Genomic DNA, 18,498 nt, shown 5'->3' on the forward strand with positions numbered 1-18,498 from the left:
AGCTGCCAGACAGATTGTTCAGCAGTGTCAAACATGTCCTCAATTTTTTAGCATCCCCCATTATGGAGTTAATCCCCGAGGATTGTTGCCAAATGACATATGGCAAATGGATGTTACCCATATTCCTGAATTTGGTAAACAAAAATTTGTTCATGTTACTATTGACACCTTCTCCGGCTTTTTACATGCCTCTCTACAATCTGGAGAAGCTAGCAAACATTGTATAGCTCATTGCATTAAATGTTTTGCTGTTATGGGAATCCCTAAAACCATAAAAACAGACAATGGTCCAGGATACACTGGAAAAAAATTTCAACTATTTTGTACACAATTGTCTATCTCACATAAAACAGGTATCCCTTATAATCCTCAAGGTCAAGGAATCATTGAATGGGCACATCAAACTCTCAAACATAAATTGCAAAAACTAAAGAAGGGGAAATTGTATGTCAGTACCCCCTCCAACTCTCTAAACCATGCTTTATTTGTTCTAAATTTTTTACAATTGGATATATGTGGCCGTTCAGCAGCACAGCGATTTTGGAACTTTGATGCGCAAACAATAAGACCTAAAGTCTTTTGGAAAGACCCATTTGTGGGAAAATGGTATGGACCAGATCCTGTAATAATTTGGGGACGAGGGCATGTTTGTGTTTTCCCACAGGATGCCGAAGCGCCGCGCTGGCTGCCGGAAAGGTTGGTATGCACGGCGGAGATGATCTCTAGTAAGCCAGATGAAGAGACTGACGATTCAAGAGCATGATGAATTACTATCTCGGCAACAACTTCAGGCATTGATGCGAGAGACACAGAATCGTGTTGCTGTGCAGGGCGATCCAATATCACCTTTAAGCTTCCTGATAACCTTATTAATTATCTTAAATCAGATTAATACTGCACATTCTGAAGAATATTCAAGTGCTTACTGGACTTATTTTCCCGACCCTCCCCTTCTCCAACTGGTAAGCTGGGAGGGTCAGTCTATTCCCATATACACTAATGAAACTGTTTTATTTCTTGCACCTTGTTTAATTAAAAAACTGATTGATGATCTATGGATGATAAAGGCTTCCATCTATGAAAATGGTCTGCAGTTAAAGGAACATAAGCGTGCGCCTATATAAAAGGAAAGGGGGAGATGCAGGGAGCTGCCGGTGAGAACGGGGTCCTTTATCCAAAGGACACAGCTCTGGGAGCTTCCTCAGTCCTTGAGGGTTTGCTTGCAAACATAGCTCTCTGTCCCGCCACCCCAGAGATTAGGCGACTATTTACTGCAGACACCTGGAGTTCTGGACAAACTTCTCACGCACAGGGAAATGTTATCTGGTGTAAGAAATAATAACAGGATGCCATTCCCATGCTCTCAAAATTTCTTGTGAGTTTTTGTAAGATGTATAGGTCAACTAAGAAAAATGCTAACTGTCTTGTCTTTCTCACGCTCCCCTGTATAAATATAAGATGCTGAATAAAGTCGTGGTCAGACTGCATCCCTTCGTGGAGACATGTCTGATCCTCTCGACCCCATCTTTGTTGTAGAATTCTTTTGCTGTAGTTTTCTTTCTCAGCCACACGGCGCACATTCTCGGGATCTGATAGACCTTGCCGGCTGGCACCGGCATCAGACCATCAGAAGATTATTGGAAATTAAAGAAAACCAGAAAGCTCATGTCAACAAATTTAGGCTTTTTCTGCACCTGAAGAGGGAACAGTCTGGGCTCCTTGAAACCATCGCTTCGAGCTGCACCTTAACTACTTAGGACCAGGACGCTATTCTTTTCTATCCTGTGTTCCCTCAGGGTGCAGCTCTGTTTTGATCCAGAATTCCTCAGGGCTCACGAGCCTGAGTGGGAGGTGGGGGTGCAGAAGCCATGCTGATGGCTTGGTGGCCTCAGCATCCTCCGTTCGTCGACATGACAGGTCACATTTTTCCTTCACGGAATAGTTTCTGCTGCTTTCTCTAAAGCAATCAATGCCCATTATTTGTGCCTTGTTTTAAATTACTGTGTCACTCTGCCATCTAGTGGATATGCTATTTGCATCACTTGTTGAAAATGAAAGTGAAGTTGCTCAGTCGTGTCGGACTCTTTGCGACCCCATAGACTGTAGCCTATCAGGCTTCTCCCTCCATCGGATTTTCCAGGCAAGGGTACTGGAGTGGGTTGTTCTTTGCTACTAATTTGCAGAGGGATTTTATGCTACATGTAGCTCAGAAGGTAAAGGATCTGTCTAGAATGTGAGAGATTCTGGGTTGGATTCCTGGATCGGGAAGATACCCTGGAGAAGGGAATGGTAACCCACTCCGGTATACTTGTCAGGAGCATTCCAGGCATAGAGGAGCCTAGTGGGCTACAATCCACAGGGTTGCAAAGAGTCAACGATGACAGAGAAATTAGCACTTTATACTCTTCGATCCTTTGAAAAATATTCTTCCAATTACTATGCAGTTTTGCTGAGAATGAGAATACAAATAGACAATGTAGGGTCAAATTGGGAATGTTGGGGGAAAATAAAATCAACATTTCTTTCCCATTATATCAAACTAGTATTTAAACTGGTATATAAACTTGAGGGGGCAAAATAATCTGTTGTGAAATAAATAATACTGGACTGAGATTATCAGATTTTCTTTAATCTTTTCTGAATAGGTGCCAGACTGGAGCCCCAGACCAGATCAAAGAAAGATAAATAAAACTGCCTGTGAGCACACTGAGTAACCCTAGACACTAGGGTGCCCGTGATGGCCTGCACTTCGGGTATCTACACATAAATACATGTAGGAAAAAAAGTGAAAGTGTTAGTTTCTCTATCATGTCTGATTCTTCATGACCCCATGGACTATAGCCCACCAGGTTCCTTCATTCATGGAATTCTCCATGCAAGAATATTGGAGTGAGTAGCCATTCCCTTCTCCAGAGGATCTTCCCAAGCCAGGGATAGAAGCCAGGTCTCCTGCATTGCAGGTCAAATCTTCACCACCTGAGCCTCCAGGGATCTATCTAAAACTATGTGTTTACACGTAATACTGAATTTAAGAGACTATTTTGAATTTGATTTCTTATTTTTTAAAAGTATGCTTTATCTGCATACTCTTACAGGAGTGATCTCAGTTATGTGCTGTGCTCAGTCACTCAGTGGTGTTCGACTCTTTGCAACTCCCCATACTGTAGCCCTCCAGGCTTCCCTGTCCATGGAATTATCCAGGCAAAAATACTGGAGTTAGTTGCCATGCCCTCCTCCAGGGGATCTTCCCAACCCAGGGACTGAACCTGGGTCTCCTACATTGTAGCAGGATTCTTTACCATCTGAGCCACCTGGGAAGCCCCTCCTCAGTTATAGAGAAGGGTCGATAAAGCTTGCATTGAACATGTTAAGGAGGTTAGACTGTACTGTTTAATTACAGTAATAGATATTTTATTGGACAGAGAAGTTAAATCAACCTGCTAGAGATGTATAAAAATACAGATAATTTTGAAACAGTACTTTGAGAACACCAAGCATAAAGTGATCTTAGTGAAAGCTCTAGGTCAAGGTGAGGACCAGTCACACAGTAGGAAAATGTAGAGAAAGCTTGTGAAGTTTTATATCTTGTCTGAATTCTCCCTGAAGAGTCACCCCCTTCCTTTAATATACTTTAAAGCTTGTGTATCTAGAGCTCCTTCTTGTATACTTTTAGTGCAACTGGACAACCTAGAGACTCTGAGTCAGTCACACTATTTTTTTTTTTTTTTTGGACACTTTGGAGAAAAAAAAAATGTTATTGTTGTTCAGAAATTAGTTTCCTGTGGCTTTTAAAGATTAATTCATTTAATGTTAAATTTCTCTCCTGAAGACACATAAAAGACATCAATTTTTTTTTTCATACTTTAGCCTTGAAATATTTGAAGACACTGTAAGAGTCTCCTTTTATTTTCCTTCTGTGTTCCAGATGTCTTCAGGCCCTAGATTGGTTTATCAGACGCTCTAGCTCCCATATTACACCTCACTGTTTATTATTTCACACTGCAGGTGCCTATATAATTATTGCTAGTTTCCAAGAATCATAGACTTGTCTTCACTGAGATGCTGTCAAGAACATAATGTTTGTTTCTGAACTAAAATGAAAATGGGAGTTACTTCTTTCTGTTTACATCAACTACTTTACATCAACTACTAACACAACCACACTGAATGCCATGATTATAATATTGAAACTAAGTTAGTTTCATTCCCATCATCCAGATCGTTTTACAACCACAACCTCTTCATTACTACATACTTGTTCTGTGGGCATGAAACTCTGTTACAACTCTATTCAGCAATCGGTATCAATCTGAATTGCATTTCCACAATTCAGATCCTCTAGTACTCTGATCTTATATCATACTTTTTGTTGTTGTTCAATCTCGCAGTCATGTAAGACTCTTTGTACTCCCATGGACTGCAGCATGCCTTCTGTCCCTCACCATCTCCCAAAGTTTGCCCTGCATTAACTCTACTTCTCATTGAAAATGAACATTCAAATTCCTACCTTGGCTCAGGCAGTCTTAAAATGTCTTTTGTTTTTCTTTCTTATCCTTTCACTTTATCTTAACACTGTAGTTCGACTCAAAGTTCAAAGTCCGTTTGTGATTTTATTGATCAGGAAATATCTTAGTCATTATTCAAGTATCTCTACATGTGAAGAGTACTATTGCTTGACAAAACCTTAATGAAAAATAAATAAGCAAAAAACAAAAATATTATGAACAGTGGCAGTGCAGAAAAGTGCAGTGTTTTTTAAAGCACATTATTGTTTCTCTTACTACATTATAATTTTACTATAATAATCACATTGTTGAACTTCCCAGGTGCTGCTAGTGGTAAACAACCCAACTGCCAATGCAAGAGAGACAGATTTGATCCCTGGGCTGGGAAGATACCCTGGAGGGGAGCATTGCAACCCACTCCAGGATTCTGCCTGGAGAATCCCATGGACAGAGGACCCTTGCAGGCTTCAGTCCATATGCTCTCAAAAAGTCTGACACTACTAAAGTGACTTAACATGCACACACACTATCACATTACCATAAGCCATATTGAGAACAAGCTTAAGTCTCTGCATTGCCACTCAGAAGACATCGGCCTACTGCTCTGGAAATAATTTTAGACTTTGAACAACCAAGAAATGCATTCTATTGCATAGGTTGACAAGATGTGATCTGCAAACCAAATCTGGCCTACTGTCTTTTATAAATAAAATTTTATTGAAACAGAGCCATGCCTATTGATTTATGTATTGCCTGTGGGTGAATCCAGGCTGCAAGATGCAGACATGCATAGCTGAAATTGAGACTATGCAGCCCACAAAGGCTAAAGTATTTACTGTGCAACTTTTTCCAGAAAAAAATTGCTACTCCGTGTTCTATTAAATTAAGTCACTGGAGTTGAGATGTTTATATGTTGAGATATGGCAGCTTCCTAAGTAATAAATATACTATACTTCCCATAAACCTAGACTACAAATTGAAAAATAGAATATCAGCTTTTTTGCAATTTCAATAATAAATGTAATAATAAAAAAGAATTATGCTCATATTTGTAGTAGTAATGTGAGTTGTATTACCTTAAGAAAATCAATGGTTTTTATAGAAAATGAAACACAATACAATGTTAAAGAAAGGATAAAAAACATTATAATATGATTCATATTGTATAAATTTTACATCCAAACACATCAATATGTCCCTCAGATACAGAGAAAGTGCAAGTCGCTCAGTTGTGTCTGACTCTTTGTGACCCCAAGGACTATACAGTCCCTGGAATTCTCCAGGCCAGAATACTGGAGTGGGTGCCTTTCCCTTCTCCAGGGGATCTTCCCAATCCAGGGATTGAACCCAGGTCTCCTGCATTGCAGGAAGATTCTTTACCAGCTGAGTCACCAGGGAAGCCCAAGAATACTGGAGTGGGTAGCCTATCCCTTCTCCAGGGGATCTTCCTGACCCAGGAATCAAACCAGGGTCTCCTGCATTTCAGGAGGATTCTTTACCGACTGAGCTATGAGGGAAGCCAACAGATACAGAGGGAAAACCAGAAATTCAACAAAAATTAAGAATCTTTGTATTGTTACCCAATAGTTGATTTTGATTGTGTATATTTCTGCCTTGTGCAAGTAGTTAAAGACAAAAATATGCTGTCTAGTTCAACATTTTTAAAAGATTAGTGGACCTGAATGCATGATGAAATTGTTCCCCAAACTTTGGGAAAAAATGCACATGCAACCAAAGTATCACAAGGACATTATTTCATCTAATTGCCCCATTTGTGGTCTCAAGGCAAAAGTTAAATAATATTATCTAAGGTTAACCTCCTTAGGGTTTTGGTGGCATATATGTGACAGTTTGATGTCAGGGTTCAGCTTTTTGGTCTCCTTTTCTCTTTGTCATGCCCGAATATATTTTTAATACATTTTAAGAGAAATTAATTGTTCTGAAATATTCATTGCAATATATTCTAGATTCCTGTTACTATTTTTCAGGCTTATTACTATATTTTAAAAAATTGACTTCTCAGCAGAAATTTTCCTTGAATCCATTAAACTTAGAAAAGAAGCTTTATTAAATGAACCAGTCAAATTCTACACTCAGGTGAGTTGATTTTTATTTTACTTTAAAAGGAAAATAATGTGGTCCTAATATGTTCCATTAATCTTTGCAGGAGGCAAACAAGCACATGCGTAAGTCTAACTGCCAGGTTACTTGTTTAGTTGATTAGAAGTGTTTGATTATTTATCTTTCACCACATTTACTTTTGTTAACCAGGCTACATCACGAGGAACTATTTTTTGTTTTTTCTGGATCACAATATTTTCATTCCCTTTATACATACAAACTTTAATAATAAACAAGAATTATAAGTTGTCATTCGTTCTTATATGGATTATTTCCTGGAATAATGCTCTAAGAAACAAATTGAGGCTGAGGCTCATGTTTTATAATTTTATAGTTTGTAAAATTCCTGTTACAGGACTGAGTACATAGTAGGTCTGCAATGGGAAAATTATTCCAGGGTAGTTGCACAGGAAAGAAGATGAATACTGTACATAGCACCTGTGCTCACAGCTGAGCATGGCTGGCACTTCCTGGGTCTAAATGAGCAATTGGAAATGTTGGCCCCAAGGCTGTTGACAAATACAGAGTGTGGGAGATGGGGTAAAAAGCTACAGGTGTGGAGAAGGTGTGTGGGGAAGAAGGAAGAAGTGTGCATCAGAAATCGTATTCATCTTTGGTGAAGGTTTCCCTTTCAACCCTGGGCTATTCAAACTTTGTTACCATAGACATAGGGAATGGATCCTGATTTTTGAAAAAAAAGTGTCTTTGGTTAGAGAATATATGCTCTATATTTGTATGTTAAATTGAAAAAGACTTTCAGGAAGTCATAAATATGAAGGAATTAATCACATGTATCAAATCAAAGGAATCTAAAGGAACAGTTGAAGAAAGAGAGTGGGAGAATATGTGAATGATGCACATGTACAGGAAACCTTTAATCTGCTGTATGTGTTTTTGGAGTATGAAGTCATAAAAACTGAAAATAATGGAGTTTTAATTTCAGCTCCTAATAAGAGGTAAAATTTATAGAGAATTCTATGTGGAATGAACTTATTTTTATACTGAGCATAATTTCAGGTTTTGGTAAGAAGTTAGGAAGTAGCTTTGAAAATAATTAATTTTTCTGTCAGAAAAAGACAGTAGAGGCATTTTGGAGGAACAGAGGCTAACTAAAACATAAGTAAATAAATGCATAATTGCACTTTTTTTCCCCCATAAGTACTCTCATTCTATGCTAATTCAGGGAGTGTAAGTCCCTAGATTTCACTCTGGCTACTTGCTTCATAGGACTCAAGTTGTGCCTCAGTGCCCAGAGTCTACAGAGTGGTGCTAATTTAAAAGGGAAGCATAACTTCTTTTCTTTGAGCCCCTTTTTGGGGCGGGGGGGAGGGCAATAATACTGCAGTGGGTTGCCATTCCCTTCTCCAGGAGATCATCCCAACCCAGGGATTGAACCCAGGTCTCCCGCATTGTAGATGGACACTTACCGTCTGAGCCACTCCACTGTCTTTATTATGGGGTTCCCCAGTGGCTCAGTGGTTAAAGAATCTGCCTGCAATGCAGGAGCCACAGGAGATGCAGGTTCAAGGCCCGGGTCAGGAAGATCCCCTGGAGGAGGGCATGACACCCACTCCAGGGTTCTTGTCTGGAGAATCTCATGGAGAGAGGAAGCTGGCAGGCTACAGTCCATGGGGTCACAAAGATTCAGACATGACTGAGCAAATAACACACTTCACAGTAAACTCATATACAGTCTATAGAGTGAATTCTATTTGACATATGCTGTGGTGCTTCCCAGGTGGCACTAGTGGTAAAGAACCCACCTGCCAATGCAAGAGATATAACAGATACAGCTTCAATCCCTGGGTTGTAAAGATCCCGTGGAGGATTTCAGGGCAACCCATTTCAGTATTCTTGCCTGGAGAATCCCATAGACAGTGGAGCCTAGCAAATTAGCATGCTCACACCTTGATATCAGGTGTACCCAGCCCCTCCTCCCTAAACAGACTCTATTATCACATAAGACACATATCACCTGCCAGAAATTGGGAGAAAAGCCTAACCTTTCTTTGTGAAAGACTACTTTTTTTTTCCTGCTAAGCATTTTGTCTAGTAGTAATTCTATGTTCATCCATATGAGAGGAACCATAAAACTTATTTCTACAATGTCTGTAGCATTTTATATTCCCAGGCACAATATATAACACTTCTGGTTGCCTCACATCCTTGCACATCCTAGCACATCCGTGTTAATCATTGCTATTATATATATTTATTATAGTAAATCCAGTGGGTACTGGACTTCCCTGGTGGTTCAGACAGTAAAGTGTCTGCCTACAATGTGGGAGACCTGGGGTCAATCCTTGGGTTGGAAAGATCTCCTGGAGAAGGAAATGGCAACCCATTCCAGTAGTCTTGCCTGGAAAATCCCATGGACATAGGAGCCTGATGGGCTATAGTCCATGGGGTCGTCGCTAAGAGTTGGACATGACTGAGAAACTTCACCTTCACTTTCAGTGGGTAAAACTTGATATCACATCATGATATTGATTTGCATTTTCCTAATAACTAAATATATTGAGAATGCTTTCACATGCTTGTTGGACATTTGTAAATTTTGTGTTGTATCTGATTTGACTTTTTGTCTTTATTGTGTCTTTTCTGTACTTTTTCTTTTCAGTTTATTGATAATGTTTTTAATATACAAATATTTTAAATTTTGAGGAAGTTCAATTTATCAATTTATTTATTTATTTTTGTTGCTTATGCTTTTGTTTCCCTATCTAAGAATCTACTGACAAATTCAAGGCCGTGAAATTTAAGGCATGTGTTTTTCTTGTAAGAGTTTTATAGTTTATGCTCTTTCATTCAGGTCCTTGTTCAGTTTCTGAGTTAACTGTTGTATATAATATGAGGCAAGTGTCCAATCTCATGATTTTACTTGTGAATGTCCAGTTGTCCTGGCATCATTTATTTGAAGAAGAAAGTATTCTTTTACCAATGAATATTAAGAGAATCATAACCTCAGAAGCACCATGATGATGGTGAAGTACAAGCTGGGAGAAATCAGAGCCCCTACAGAGCACAGCTGCCCAGTCAAAATGTATTTTGAATCTTCCACTAGCGAGAAATAAGCTTGTTATTGTTGTTCAGTCACTAAGTCGTGCCTGAGTCTTTGCCACTCCATGGACTGCAGCATGCCAGATTCCCCTGCCCTTCACTGTCTCCTGGAGTTTGCTCAAACTCATGTCTATTGAGTCAGTGATGTCACCCAACAACCTCATCCTCTGCTTCCTTCTTCTCCATTAGCCTTCAAGCTTTCCCAACATCAGGGTCTTTTCCAATGAGTCAGCTCTTCATGTCAGATGGCCAAAGCACTGGAGCTTGTTTCAGCATCAGTCCTTCCAATGAATACTTAGGGATGACTTCCTTTAGGATGGACTGGTTTGATCTTGCTGCCCAAAGGACTCTCAAGTCTTCCCCAGAACCACAATTTGAAGCATCAGTTTTTCGGCATTCAGCCTTCTTTAGGGTCCAACTCACATCCATGCCTGACTACTAGAAAAACCATGGCTTTGACTATATGCACTTTTGTTGGCAAAGTGATGTCTCTGTTTTTGAATATGCTGTCTAGTTTTGTCATAACTTTCCTCCCAAGGAGCAAGTGTACTTTAATTTCATGGCTGCAGTCACCATGAAGCAATGGTTTTTGAGCCCAAGAAAATAAGATATTTCACTGCTTTCACTTTTTAGCTCCTTCTGCATAAAGTTATTATTATTCTTAACCTGTGTCCTTAAAGCCAAGACAGGTAGTTACCAAAATTAGTGAAAATACCATCCTTTTCATAAACAGATATTTTTAGAAAACATATCATCCAAAATTGTTTTTTAGATTCCATAATAAATATAAACATCTGAGAACACTATATTTGAAAAGCCAATGCAAGCTTTCTATCAATAGAATCAATAGTGTAAAAATAAAATAAAGTTTATAATATAAATAATGTAATGTACAAAATAAACCATACAATGGCAGCTTAGCAGGCATATGTTTAGAAACATAGGAAAAAAAATATATATACCTTCATAAGAAAATTTTAAAAATTAAATATGGATTAATAAAAGACAAATCTATTGCTGTATAATTTTCTCTTGTGGATTTATGTATTTTATATGCATATAAAAATTTTAAAAATGATGTTGTTTATTTTTATAAGATTAAATGAGTAAAGTTGCTAACACAAATGCCCTAAGGCTTTAGGGAAATAATATACAACCAATATACCACCTGGGAAAGAGTTAAAATGTAATTAGTTGAATTGCAGTCATCAAGGCAGTACTTCAGTTAAGTTCTCTAGTTTTCATATTCCTAAGGTCATGATGACAGCCTATGCCCAACCAGTATCACTGAAGAAGCTGAAGTTGATTGGTTCTCTGAAGACCTATAAGACTTAGGTCATAGAACTAATGCCGCCCAGGCATTTGTTCTAAAAGGTCTTATAGGTCTTCAGAGAACCGATCAACTTCAGCTTCTTCAGCGTTAATGGTTGGGGCATAGACTTGGATAACCGTGATATTGAATGGTTTGACTTGGAAACGAACATTTTCAGAACATTTTCATTGACAGAACATCATTCTGTCGTTTTTGAGATTGCATCCAAGTACTGCATTTTGGACTCTTTTGTTGACCATGATGGCTACTCCATTTCTTCTAAGGGATTCCTGCCCACAGTAGTAGATATAATGGTCATCTGAGTTAAATTCACCCATTCCAGTCCATTTTAGTTCACTGATTCCTAGCATGTTGACGTTCACTCTTGCCATCTCTGTTTGACCACTTCCAATTTGCCTTGATTCATGGACCTAACATTCCAGGTTTCTATGCAATATTGCTCTTTACAGCATCGGACCTTGCTTCTATCACCAGTCACATCCACAACTGGGTATTGTTTTTGCTTTGGCTCCATACCTTCATTTTTTCTGGAGTTATTTCTCCACTGATCTCCTGTAGTATATTGGGCACCTACTGACCTGGGGAGTTCCTCTTTCAGTATCCTATCATTTTGCCTTTTCATATTGTTCATGGGATTCTCAAGGCAAGAATACTGAAGTGGTTTGCCATTCCCTTCTCCAGTGGACCACATTATGTCAGACCTCTCCACCATGACCCGTCTGTCATGGGTGGCCCCACACTGCATGGCTTAGTTTCACTGAGTTAGACAAAGCTGTGGTCTATGTGATCAGATTGGCTAGTTTTCTGTGATTATGGTTTCAGTGTGTCTGCCCTCTGTAGAGTATTTTAAATTTAAGGAGTGTGGCTGGAATAATATAGTCATAATCAATCTTTGCAGTGCTGAGACTTTACAAAGTATTGTTACAGAAGATCTGTTGTGGACATGGTCTTTGAAAGGTATCTTTTCTACAAGCTTATCATGTGGGAATCAGAGACAGCTATAGTGTGGTGACAAAACCTAGAGGAAAATAAGGAAACATGCATCTTAAACCAAGTGTTCTAATGAAATTCTACAGTGTTTCTATTGTGTGGCTTCTAGAATAAGGGATTTCTGCATTGTCTTCCCTAATGTCTCCACCAGTTGATAGATGTCCATATTTGTGCCTGATTTTCACAAACATATCAGGTGTTTGAAATCACACAATTATTCATAATTCTGATATATAAAAAGGTAAATATCTGCTCTATCATGTCTTACAGAATTTAAATTCATTATTGAAGTATCTAGTGCCATTCTAGTGATTTAAACTTTATATTAATATTCTTATCTTATTATTGAAAAAATGCCTTCTGAAATCAGTAATAATCAAGAAATATTCTGGTGTCGCATTTGAAATAGGTGTTTTCCAGCCATTTTTCTTTGGAATAAATAAAAACTTAATTCAAAATGGCAGAGTATATATTTGATCCATTCTGAAGTCTATATGTTTTCTCCAGTACTTTCACAGTCCTTATTTTTGTCACCCAAATTCCAAAATCTGCTACAATGGAAAAAAAAAGAGTTTTCTGTTCAATATTTTTTCAACTATTATCACAGAAAGCATAGCACTTATTTTGTTTTGAATCTTCTGATGAATACTACAATTGGCTATGAAGAATACATTTAAATATTTTCAAAATTAATGCAACATAAGTGGAAAAGTTTAGTATGTTTTATAGCATAGCTCCAGAATGGGTTGAGGATTTGGAATAACTAGGAATAAGAAAGGAATTGAAAGGAGATAGGACAACCAAGAAAATATTGTATTAACTGTTTTGCAGAGATGTTACCATTATTCAAATTAGCATATAAGTTAATTGTCTCATAGCTCAGCAGGTGAGGCAGGTAAGAAACTGTGGAAACTAATGACATATTTTTCTCCAATACATGTAATTGGATTGTCATATCAGGTGTTTTCACAAAGCTCAGAATCATGCAAAGACAATGTCTCTTGAAAGCAGCTGATAATAATGAATTTTATTATTTGAAATAAAGCAAGATCTAATCTGTTTTGGTTCTTTGTTTCTGAAGATCATACACAATGAAAATTATTATTGGCTGTATAATTGACATATGAGCATTAGCATTTTAAATAAAGCAGAAGTATAGCATTTACAGAAATACTGTAAACAGAGACCCAGTGAGCTTCTCAACACATTTTCTATTCTCTTACCTATTTCAAAGTTTAGTTTTTACTCTTCTGGATCAACATTGATATTTTGTCCACAGGAACCAAGCAAACCATTGTGCTGAGGTCACTTTCATTCTCTTGGGCTTCTCAAAATATGCTCAGCTCCAGCTGCCCCTGTTCCTAGTCTTCCTGACCATCTACTCAGTCACTGTGCTGGGGAACCTAGGCATGATCCTGATCATCAAGTCCAATTCCAGGCTCCACACACCCATGTACTTCTTTCTCAGCCACTTATCCTTTGTTGATTTCTGTTACTCGACAGTAGTTACACCCAAGCTACTAGAAAACTTGGTTGTGTAAGACAGAACAATATCCTTCACAGGATGCCTCATGCAATTCTTCTTTGCCTGCATATTTGTGATGACAGAGACATTCTTCTTGGCAGTGATGGCATATGACCGATTTGTGGCTATTTGCAACCTTCTTCTCTACACAATTGTCATGTCCCAGAGGTTTAGTTTTGTGTTGGTGATTGCTACATACCCTTGGGGTATAGCCTGTTCCCTAATATTCACATTACTTTTTTTGACTTTTTCCCTTTGTGGGAGTAAGTTCATAAATAACTTTGTCTGTGAGCATGCTGCCATAGTTGCTGTTTCCTGCTCTGACCCCTACATCAGCCAGGAGATCATTTTAGTCTCTGCCACATTCAATGAAGTAAGCAGCCTGATGATTATTCTCACCTCCTATGTTTGCATTTGTATCACTTTCCTGAAGGTTCCTTCAACTGGGGTCACCACAAAGTCTTCTCCACCTTTGCCTCCCACCTGACCGCCATTACTGTCTTACATGGGAGCGTCCTTTTCCTCTACTGTGTTCCTAACTCCAGAAGCTCATGGCTTATGCTCAAGGTGGGCTCTGTGTTTTAAGCAGTGGTCTTCCCCATGCTGAACCCATTGATCTACAGCCTCAGGAAGAAAGATGTGAAGGCAGCTGTCAGGAAGTTAATCAATAACAACTTAATATCTCAATTAATGTACAATGACTAAAATTTAGTGTGCCCTTTCAAAGCATAGTTGTCCAAGTTTTCCAGAATTTATAGTACTCTCAATTTTTTTTTCAGAAAAGAAAACAGTACACACTTTTGAAGTGTGTTAGGCCCTAGTTAATACAACATTCAACAACTTTAGTAAACCTCAGAGAATTACCTATAAAATAACAACAACAACAACAACAACAAAAAATAAAGCCTGGATCATTTTAGTCTCTAGTTGGTTTGTCATATAAAGATTTCTGAGTAAGTGCACTTTACCATTTGTCTGCCAAAGCACAGTCATTGAACAATGGATTTATAGAGTTGTCCTGAAAACGTCTGGAAAATCCCATGGATGGAGGAGCCTGGTAGGCTGCAGCCCATGGAGTCTCGAAGAGTAGGACACAACTGAGCGACTTCATTTTCACTTTTCACTTTCATGCATTGGAAAAGAAATGGCAACCCACTCCAGTGTTCCTGCCTGGAGAATCCCAGGGATGGGGGAGCCTGGTGGGCTGCCATCCACGGGGTCTCACAGAGTCTGACACTTAGCAGCAGCAGCCTGAAAAAGTATAGCTAAAATGTAAAGCTAATTTATAGCTAAATTTATAGAAAATGTATAAGAGAGTTGCATCAACAGAAATATAGTAAACTGAGAATTGTTCAACACTAATATACTAAATTTAAAAGACATATTTATTTATACCCACACAAGAAACATCAGGACATTATAAGTTCAAAGAAGTCATATCTCTATCCCCGCAAAGTTGTGAATATGATGTGGTCAAATTGTACTTGTTAATATAAAATTTATTTGCTTTTTGTATATAAAACATCAAAAATAAAATTAAGAACTGCACACTTCAGAAATACTTTCAGCAAAATCTAAAGTAGTCTTTCATGTCAATCTTAAATTGAGTATAATATTCTGTTGGTATATAATGATACAATAACAGAGAACTTCATTGGTAAGTAACATTATTGATGGACTGAAAGGAAGCCCTGCTAATATCAGCTAGAGCACCTTGGTTAACCTGATTTAATTTTGCAAAACTTACCTGCATTTTACAGAATGAACTATGCTTGATATATGTTACACAACCTTGTATTTAAGATCCTAATCTTTTTAAAATGGTTGACCAGTTTTCCCAGCACCACTTGTTAAAAGAATAAAACTAGAACACTTTCTAGTACCATACACAAAAATAAACTCAAAATGGATTAAAGATCTCAACGTAAGACCAGAAACTATAAAACTCCTAGAGGAGAACATAGGCAAAACACTCTCCGACATACATCACAGCAGGATCCTCTATGACCCACCTCCCAGAATATTGGAAATAAAAGAAAAAATAAACAAATGGGACCTAATTAACCTTAAAAGCTTCTGCACAACAAAGGAAACTATAAGCAAGGTGAAAAGACAGCCTTCAGAATGGGAGAAAATAATAGCAAATGAAGCAACTGACAAACAACTAATCTCAAAAATATACAAGCAACTCGTACAGCTCAACTCCAGAAAAATAAATGACCCAATCAAAAAATGGGCCAAAGAACTAAATAGACATTTCTTCAAAGAAGACATACAGATGGCTAACAAACACATGAAAAGATGCTCAACATCACTCATTATCAGAGAAATGCAAATCAAGACCACTATGAGGTACCATTTCACACCAGTCAGAATGGCTGTGATCCAAAAGTCTACAAATTATAAATGCTGGAGAGGGTGTGGAGAAAAGGGAACCCTCTTACGCTGTTGGTGGGAATGCAAACTAGTACAGCCACTATGGAGAACAGTGTGGAGATTCCTTAAAAAACTGGAAATAGAACTGCCTTATGATCCAGCAATCCCACTGCTGGGCATACACACTGAGGAAACCAGAAGGGAAAGAGACACATGTACCCCAATGTTCACCGCAGCACTGTTTATAATAGCCAGGACATGGAAGCAACCTAGATGTCCATCAGCAGATGAATGGATAAGAAAGCTATAGTACATATACACAATGGAGTATTAATCAGCCATTAAAAAGAATACATTTGAATACATTCTAATGAGGTGGATGAAACTGGAGCCTATTATACAGAGTGAAGTAAGCCAGAAGAAAAAACACCAATACAGTATACTAACGCATATATATGGAATTTAGAAAGATGGTAACAATAACCCTGTGTACGAGACAGCAAAAGAGACACTGATGTATAGAACAGTCTTATGGACTCTATGGGAGAGGGAGAGGGTGGGAAGATTTGGGAGAATGGCATTGAAACATGTAAAATATCATGTATGAAACGAGATGCCAGTCCAGGTTCAATGCACGATACTGGATGCTTGGGGCTAGAGCACTAGGTCGACCCAGAGGGATGGTATGGGAAGGGAGGAGGGAGGAAGGTTCAGGATGGGGAACACATGTATACCTGTGGCAGATTCATTTTGATATTTGGCAAAACCAATACAATTTTGTAAAGTTAAAAAATAAAATAAATTAAAAAAAAGATCCTACAGAGTCCATAAGACTGATCTATACCTCAGTGTCTCTATTGCTGTCTTGTACACAGGGTTATTGTTACCATCTTTCTAAATTCCATATATATGCGTTAGTATACTGTATTGGTGTTTTTCTTTCTGGCTTACTTCACTCTGTATAATAGGTTCCAGTTTCATCCACCTCATTAGAACTGATTCAAATGTATTCTTTTTAATGGATGAGTAATACTCCATTTTGTATATGTACCACAGCTTTCTTATCCATTCATCTGCTGATGGGCATCTAGGTTGCTTCCATGTCCTGGCTATTATAAACAGTGCTGCAATGAACATTGGGAGATTTGGGAGAATGGCATTGAAACATGTATAATATCATGTATGAAACGAGTCGCCAGTCCAGGTTCAATGCACGATACTGGATGCTTGGGGCTGGTGCACTGGGTCGACCCAGAGGGATGGTATGGGGAGGGAGGAGGGAGGAGGGTTCAGGATGGGGAGCACGGGTATACCTGTGGCAGATTCATTTCGATGTTTGGCAAAACTAATACAATATTGTAAAGTTTAAAAATAAAATAAAATTTTAAAAAAAGATCCTAATCTTAGAAAAAAATAGATGATAGATTTTAGGTAAAGTATAATTTTGAAACTTTAACTAGGTTTCTGTCTTTTAAGAGAAACCAGAACAAATTATAAAGGAAAAAAAAAAAAGTCTGGATGGCTGCAGAATCCTGTAGAATAGAATGTTTGTTATTTTGGAAAATTCTTTGAATGGACATTTATTTACACAAATTTAATCCAGAAATTCTCCATAAATTTTGACAGTAAAATTTTACTCTGAATGTAAAGATTTTAAGATTGAAATCTGTTAATATAAATGATTTTATAGTCTGTTCTACAAAGTCCTAATGATGAACTCTTCATTTCCACAAATGAATTATACTCTTTTAACTTTAAATTCTTCTTGGTGGTTTGCATAGGTGCAGCTTTTTTTGCTTTATTTCTAAAAAGTTGGGGCAATATTTTTAATGAAATTATTCACAAGATAAACAAAGAATGTACAGAATAGTCTCCCAATGGAGAACATGCTATAAGTTCAATATAAACCTCATTGTGTTACTTGCTCAGTCTTGTCTGACTCTTTGCAACCCCATGGATATAGCCCACAAGCTCCTCTGTCCAGGGACTTCTCCAGGCAAAAATACTGGAATGGGTAGCCATTCCCTTCTCCAGGGGAACCTGTTCTCCTGCATTGCAGGCAGAATCTTTACTGCCTGAGCTTCTAGTAAAGCCCATAACCCTCATTAGGTAATACTAATTTTCATATCATGTATGTTAATAAATAAGATTTCAGCAAATTTGTTGATGCTGGGTAGCTCTCATATGATACATATACTCCATAGACAGTAGGTTACATTCTTTATTGCACTACTGGTCTTCACTACTATTCATCATCTTAAAAAAATATTTTCCCTGAAAGAGATCAAGAAAAACTTAGATGGGCTAATAGGGAAACAGATTGTGGAGCACTTTTTCAATGCTATTTTCCCTGGATCTTGCTGCCTAGATACATAGTTCATTCAAGTTCAAGGACAGTTTTGTAGATGAAAAATAGTTTTATTATAAGCACAAAGATAATACTTGACAGAAAATAGATAAAAATAACCCTGTGTTTGAAAGAAGAGCCTGAAAGAAGAAACATCTAGGAGTAATTTTCTAGTTACATTTGGTGTTTATTTCCTACTGTTATTATCAAAACTCCAGAAAAGTCTTTATAAATGTTATAG

The 18,498-nt window shown here is 37.9% G+C and overlaps 1 pseudogene; it reads left to right on the plus strand.

The window, feature by feature from the left end:
* Window positions 1-2,377: 2,377 nt before the first annotated feature.
* On the plus strand, window positions 2,378-14,239 carry LOC139180322 (olfactory receptor 5D13-like; annotated as a pseudogene).
* Window positions 14,240-18,498: the final 4,259 nt, after the last annotated feature.

Source organism: Bos indicus, chromosome 28 (assembly GCF_029378745.1).
Source record: "Bos indicus isolate NIAB-ARS_2022 breed Sahiwal x Tharparkar chromosome 28, NIAB-ARS_B.indTharparkar_mat_pri_1.0, whole genome shotgun sequence".
In the NCBI taxonomy this organism is placed as follows: domain Eukaryota; kingdom Metazoa; phylum Chordata; class Mammalia; order Artiodactyla; family Bovidae; genus Bos; species Bos indicus.